Raw genomic sequence first — 7,810 nt, 5'->3', positions numbered from 1 at the left:
ATTCTCTCCTGACATTATCCTGTATTAAACCACAATAGATTTCTGGTCATGTTCACTCTCTTCCCAGTTCGACCAATCATTTCCTATTTGTTAACTTATCCCATGCAGAACTGCTACAAATCCAGCATTTCCAGTAATAAATGCAATTTTACAGTATCAAAGACTAGTGCCACTGAATATTTTAATTTGCACTCGGTATGAGATGTCAGGAAAACTGATGTTGAATCAAATGATTGAAATCTGTTCTAAACTTGCAAGCTGAGCTTTCCTGCTGGTGCTGTGGCTTAGATGGTTAAAGCGCCTGTCTAGTAAACAGGAGATCCTGAGTTCAAATCTCAGCAGTGCCTTCAATGGAAATTAACAGCTGGAGTAATGCTGAACATTTCATGGTGAATGCAGAAAACGTTGGCACAATCCCTGCAACAACAACCTTAAAGCTTGCTATCCCATGTGTGCTGAAGTGCTTTTTTTCAAACCTTTTAACTCCCATTTCCCGCTCATCTTCAATTTTCTCACCTACACCATCGCATTTCCTCCTCGTTTCAGCCCTGTAGAAGGATCACGCGCGTTTGAAACTTTAACTCTGTGTCTGGCACCACGGATATCCTCAGATTTTTTAAGATTTTATCCTCTCACTTTTAGTTTCTCTTGCAGATTTGCAGCATCCGCGGTATTTTCCTTTGATTGCATCATAGGATTTACCTGAAGAAAACCTGGAGGAACATTTTAATAGTATAGCAACGACAAGAGTGTAACGATTGAATGATTAACTGATTTGCTCTGCCTAAGAGTGACCCTCAGTCGAAAAAATTGCTCAGTTCTCACTTCACAGATGCTGCCAGAACCGCTGGGATTTTCCATCTTTTCCCCTTTTTCTTTGAGATTTCACATCCGCAATAATTTGCTTTTATATTGAACAATTTCTGTTGCTGGACGTTAGCAAGAACAATTTGGACGGGAGAAATAGCGGTCCGTTTTGCATGAAGATTTGGTGCTGACAAATCTATTTCCACCCAAAAACTTTGAGATTTTGACTCTTTGCAACTTGACCGGTTAACCTTACTTGCATTCACACTCTGCCACAACAAACACCAGATGACACCCTTTACTCTCTCTCACAATACAATCTGTGTCTTTGTAGCTTCCCACTTATATTTCACCTAATTAAACGTAATCTTCAAAGCCTTGAAGTGACAGTGCAGACCGGGGGTAACAACTGTTGTCTCATCACAAGTCACTGGCAAGAAGCGAGTAGATGGTGCAAGCTGAAGAATTTGTGAAAGGAAGCCAAACGGAGGCTGCTGCTATGCCTGCGAGTAAAATGAGCTGGAGAGGCTGCATCACCAAAGAAGGAAATTCAAAACATCCCTCATGAGACTTTGAAGTAACTTATGAGAACCAGCAAAGATTGGGCCTTGGTCGCTCATTCGGTCGAGCTTCAGACTTTTATTATGAGGGTCCAGCGTTCAAGTCCCTATCAGGGCTCTTACTTTGGCTCAAGACGTTTGCTTCGCAATGAACAACAAAAAAAATGAATAAAGAATGCAGAACGGGTCTGTAAAAATGGAAGAATGGTGACAATATCATGTTTGCTAAAGTGCAACAGCCAGGGAGAATTGTCAAGACGTTTGCTACATTTTCAGTTCATGTTAAAATTCTCTCCTGGCATTGTCCTGTCTTATACCACAATAGATTTCTGGTCATGTTCACTCACTTCCCAATTCGACCAAGCATTTCCTGTTTCATAGATTATCATAGAATTTACAGTGCAGAAGGAGGCCATTCGGCTCATCGAGTCTGCACCGGCTCTTGGAAAGAGCACCCTACCCAAGGCCAACACCTCACCCTATCCCCATAACCCAGTAACACCACCCAACACTCTCAGGGCAATTTTGGACACTAAGGGCAATTTATCATGGCCAATCCACCTAAGTTTGTTTGCTTATCCCATGCAGAACTGCTACAAATTCAGCATTTCCAGTAATAAATGCAATTTTACAGTTTCAAAGAATGTTTTAATATGCACACAGAAGGCCCGTGTGAGATGTCAGGAAAACTGATGTTGAATCAAAATGATTGAAATCTGTTCTAAACTTGCTAACTAAGCTTGTTTGCTGGTGCTGTGGCTTAGATGGTTAAAACGCCTGTCTAGTAAACAGAAGATCCCGAGTTCAAATCTGAGCAGTGCCTTCAATGGAAATTAACAGCTGGAGTGATGCTCAACATTTCATGGTGAATGCAGAAAATGTTGGCACAATCCCTGCAATGCGAACCTTGAAGCTCACTTTCCCTTGTGTGCTTCAGCAATTTTTTCAAACCTTTAAACTCACATTTTCCGCTCATCTTCAATTTTGCTCACCTACACCATCGCATTTCCTCCTCGCTTGTGCCTTGTAGAAGAATCACGCGCATTTGAAACTTTAACTCTGTGTCTGGCACCACGGATATCCTCAGATTTTTAAAGATGTTACCCTCTCACTTTTAGTTTCTCTTTCAGATTTGCAGCATCCGCGGTATTTTCCTTTGAATGCATAATAGGATTTACCTCAAGAAAACCTGGAGGAACATTTTAAAAGTATAGCAACGACAACAGAGTGTAACGATTGAATGATTAACTGATTTGCTCTGCCTAAGAGTGACCCTGAGTCGAAAAAATTGCTCAGTTCTCTCTTCACAGATGCCGCCAGAACCGCTGAGATTTTCCATCTTTTCCCCTTTTTCTTTGAGATTTCACATCCGCAATAATTTGCTTTGATATTGAACAATTTCTGTTGCTGTACGTTAGCAAGAAGAATTCGGACGGGAGAAATAGCGGTCCGTTTTGCATGAAGATTTGGTGCTGACAAATCTATTTCCACCCAAAAACTTTGAGATTTTGACACTTTGCAACTTGACCGGTTAACCTTACTTGCATTCACACTCTGCCACAACAAACACCAGATGACACCCTTTACTCTCTCTCACAATACAATCTGTGTCTTTGTAGCTTCCCACTTATATTTCACCGATTTAAACGTAATCTTCAAAGCCTTGAAGTGACAGTGCAGGTCCGGGGGTAACAACTGATGTCACATCACAAGTCACTGGTAAGAAGCGAGTAGTTGGTGCAAGCTGAAGAATTTGTGACAGGAAGCCAAACGGAGGCTGCTGCTATGCCTGCGAGTAAAATGAGCTGGAGAGGCTGCATCACCAAAGAAGGAAATTCAAAACATCCCTCATGAGACTTTGAAGTAACTTATGAGAAGCAGCAAAGATTAGGCCGTGGTAGCTCATCCGGTAGAGCTTCAGAATTTTAATATGAGGGTCCAGCGTTCAAGTCCCTATCAGGGCTCTTACTTTGGCTCAAGACGTTTGCTTCCCAATGAACAACAAAAAAGAAGAATAAAGAATGCAGAACGGGTCAGGGAAAATGCAAGAAAGGTGACAATATCATCTTTCCTAAAGTGCAACAGCCGTGGAGAATTGTCAAGAAGTTTGCTACATTTTCAGTTCATGTTAAAACTCTCTCCTGACATTGTCCTGAATGAAACCATAATCGATTTCTGGTCATGTTCACTCACTTCCCAGTTCGACCAATCAGTTCCTGTTTGTTTACTTATCCCATGCAGAACTGCTACAAATCCAGCATTTCCAGTAATAAATGCAATTTTACAGTTCCAAAGAATGTTTTAATATGCACTCGGAAGGCCCGTATGAGATGTCAGGAAAACTGATGTTGAATCAACATGATTGAAATCTGTTCTAAACTTGCACACTAAGCTTGCATGCTGGTTCTGTGGCTTAGATGGTTAAAGCGCCTGTCTAGTAAACAGGAGATCCTGAGTTTAAATCTCAGCAGTTCCTTCATTCGAACTTAACAGCTGGAGTAATGTTCAACATTTCATGGTGAATGCAGAAAATGTTGGCACAATCCCTGCAACACGAATGTTAAAGCTTCTTTTCCCTTGTGTGCAGAAGCAATTTTTTCAAACCTTTTAACTCCCATTTTCCGCTCATCTTCAATTTTGCTCACCTACACCATCGCATTTCCTCCTCGCTTCAGCCCTGTAGAAGGATTGACGAACGTGATATTCAATAGTTACTTTAGATATATTAGTTACTGTAATGTAGAGATAGGCCAGTCTCATTCTGGTGAGTTCACAGACAAAGGATTTCAGACCGCATGGCAAAGCAAGGAGGAGGTGTGTCCACCAAAGGAGGAGAAAATGATGCGGTGTAATAGGGGCCAGTGGAAGGGATTGGAAGTGAGCAAATCAGAATGTCTGACTTGGTCAGGAGGGGTATAGGATGACCTATGGGAATCGTGTAGGTGAAAATTGATACCATTTGAATTGATTTGCAGAGATCCCTTTGTCTCTTTGTTCATTCGCTTTCCGGGGTGTAGTAGACTGGATGTGTCTTATGCCTCTGAGATGAATCAAGCTTGCAAGCCAAATAAAATAACTCATGCTGTACCTTCAAATCCATCTCGACTTTTATTGAGGCCAGACTGACGGGTACAGAAATTTGGGATTTGACAATTAGTGCCGAAATCCGGGATTTCTCAGGACGGTTCTGACCAACTGCGAAATCAGAATTTGACTGATTATGAACAGGAGTATGGGGAAAAAGGGCCCACAATGTACAGCTGGAAAATGACCGCGCATTGATTTTTCCCCTCTTCTTATCGTCTGATTAGTCTGGTCACTTGCGGTTGGTATAGAAAGATCGTCTCGATGAAATCAAAGGTCAGTCTGGGGATTAGAAATTTAATTGATGGGATTTCATATTGTTGATTCGGCTTGGGTTAGGTATTGGGTTGATGGGACATCTAAAAGATGATTCAATTCCAAGTATAAGTGTTTTTATGGCTGATGTGACTTCAGTAGATGGAGGTTCAGTCAAGAATAAGTGTTTTTATGGCTGATGTGACTTCAGTAGTCAAGGTTCAGTCAAGTATAAGTGTTTTTAAATCTGAAGATGATTCAATTCCATGTGTTAGTGTTTTAAATCTATAGTTGATTAAGCTAAAAAATTGTACCCTTGGGCTGTTGTGGCGAAGGGTGCAGTTCTGAGGACTAGTTGAGATTGTGGGGAATGCTGCATATTGGTTGAAGCAGAAGTCTCTCAAAGGGTTAACAGCAGCAGCCAAAATTAAAGACGACAGACAGTGCTTCTCACTCAGGCCTTGGGATAACAGCAGCATCCTGTAGTGTAATCGGATACCTTTCCTTTGAGTCAGTGAACTCCAGCAAAGTTACGTTTTGAATTAATTAAAGGAAACCAGTGGGTTTCTCCACCTCTTTGATAAAAGTTATTATTTTCGAAAGCAATTGATTGAAATTGCCAGAATCTTAAGTTTTACTTACTTGAAATAATGTTTATCTCATTTTATTTGTGAATTAATAGAAACTTAAAGAAGATCACTGACACCATTTTAAAAAGTGTAAATCTGGAGATGATAGTTGACTTTGCCAACATTTTTGTGAATGTAAGAAAAACTCGTTTCAAGAAAAATTGTTAAGATAAAGAATTAATTAAGTTGTAAATGTTATACAAGTTTGTGTTAAGCAAATCGTAAATTTAGTTCTGAGTTGAGATCAGAGCTAAGCTTGCAAGTTGCAGTAATTCAATTTGAATTTTCAAACATTTTTAAGTTTTAAAAGAACACTGTTAGAACCTTTTCAATCGTTTTGCCAAGAAAAAAATGCGCAAGTAGAGACAGGAAAGGCTCGGGTCCAACAAAAGAGGAGCTATGTACTTCAATGGCTGGCCTTGAATTGACAGAAAATGATTAATTCAATACTTTAAAAATGTCAGTAAAAGTTTTGACTGCACCTGTAGCATTGTCTGCACTAATTCCAGAACCACCAGAGTATAATAATTTATATCCAGTCACTGCTCCCCAGATTCTAATCATGCCTGTAACTCCAGCCCTTTTTGGTTGATAGTGTGGGTCCCGATTTACCATCTTCACGATCAGTAGAGAAAGAGGAGCTCTGTTCCGCAAGCCTAGTTAGCTCTCGGACCAGATCTCGGACAGCGAGAGACGGGCTTGATCCTAACCAGAAACAATTAAGCATACCACCTAAATCCCTCCAAACCAAGGGGAAACCGCAAATTTCGAGAACAAAGGGAGCTGCAACAGATGATTTTGAAGAGAAAGAACTCCCTCTAGTGACAGGGAGGGACGTCGAAGTCTTGGAAGAACCAGAGGAAATAGCTAGAGTGCCCCCTGGTGGGACTCGGAGACAGTTGCCGATTAGGAAGATACCAATCACCTGAATTATGCTAGCCACGCCGCACTTCAGCAAGCCCATGCGTTAGACGACGATAGATGGACACAGATCCTGAATGCGTTGAATAACACATTTCAAAAGCCCATAAATATTTCTGCTATCTTAGACCTAAAACCTAAGAAGACTGAAGAGCCAGAGGAATTTCTGGAGCGTTTTAATGAAATCTACCGTGGGCAGTCAGGCGACTTGCCATATCAAAATGGTCAGAATTCCCCTCAATATTGTGCTATGTTAATGCATTGCCTACCACCTTCTGTGGCTACTGCTGTGAAATGTAATAACATGAATTGGACAGAGAACGACCCTTCCCAGATGGCAAGGGCAGTCAGATTTTATTGGAAGGAGAGTGTAGGCCAGGAAGGAGGCTCGGTTACAAAGGTTAAGACTGAGTATGTAATGAAAAAGGATGATCTGCGACCCCAACAAGTGGCAGAAATGGTAGTTTACCAGCAGGAGCCCCAATATTGTGACTCTGGGTGGGTGGATCAGCGAGGGGGAGGATATCAAACCCACCCAAAGGGACCCTCAGCTCCTTTTTATGGCCCACCGTATGCACCAACAGCTTTACAACCGACGCCCCCTCTGAGGGGCCATTGGTCTACTGGGAGAAGAGGACGGGGTAGATATAGAGGGAGCAATGCATGTTTTAATTGTGGCCGTGCAGATCACTGGCAACAGGAATGCCCCTTTAAAAGACAGGCAGCAGAAGGAGATTATCCGACCCAAAGGAGGGGGTACCCACCAAGGGGAGGACAGACGAGATACACTGACTTCTCCCAGGAAAACCCTTTCCCAACACAGGATTGACTAGCTAATTTCGTCATAAGGACTCTCCAATCGGACAGGGAACCTATTATCTCTCTGCAGATTGGAGATTAACGTCACTCATTTGTAATCGACACTGGAGCAGCCATGTCTTCTGTGCAATCAGAACTTCGACTACCATTATCCGACCACACGCAGTAATTGTCAGGGTTCCAAGGACAGGTGTGTGAGTATCCTATTTTTGAACCTGTGACAGTCACTTACGAGAATAAGTCTGCAGATCATCAGTTTGTAGTGACTACTGGATTGGACAGTAATTTGTTGGCCCGAGATTTACTGTGTATCTTCCAGCTGCAGCTAGAGTACGGAGACGAAGGGGTAACGGTCCAATCATGGAGGATGAGACAACAGTGCTATATTTCTATCACCCCCAGTGGTGAACGTTAGACATTGAACAGTCACTGCACCACGTTACCCTGGCCTATGACAGAACCGGACAAAACAGGGAGTTGGAGGACAAATACCGGCCATTAATTGGGACCGAATGGCCAGTCAAAGGTACAGCCACAGTCACGGGAAAAGAAGGTACAGCCGATTTTGTTACAATACCACCACATTTATGGCCACAGTCAGCTTCGGTAAGCCCTCATATTACACGTCAGGTCCACGACCAGTACCATGCCAGGGATCTGGGGCAAATGGTAAGGAGGGCAGTGGATCATTCGGATCCAACAGAGTACGCACTTCAAGTCATGCCGGACGGCACT

General features: G+C 42.3%; 1 non-coding gene across 1 annotated transcript; it reads left to right on the top strand.

Annotated features, from left to right (window-relative positions):
- The first annotated feature begins 273 nt into the window (after positions 1-273).
- trnat-agu (transfer RNA threonine (anticodon AGU)) lies at positions 274-347 on the top strand. Its single transcript has one exon. It is a non-coding gene; the product is annotated as a tRNA-Thr (tRNA).
- The last annotated feature ends 7,463 nt before the right edge of the window (positions 348-7,810 follow it).

Source organism: Scyliorhinus torazame, chromosome 4 (genome assembly GCF_047496885.1).
Source record: "Scyliorhinus torazame isolate Kashiwa2021f chromosome 4, sScyTor2.1, whole genome shotgun sequence".
NCBI classification, from domain to species: domain Eukaryota; kingdom Metazoa; phylum Chordata; class Chondrichthyes; order Carcharhiniformes; family Scyliorhinidae; genus Scyliorhinus; species Scyliorhinus torazame.
This window is presented reverse-complemented; position numbering and strand designations above follow the sequence as displayed.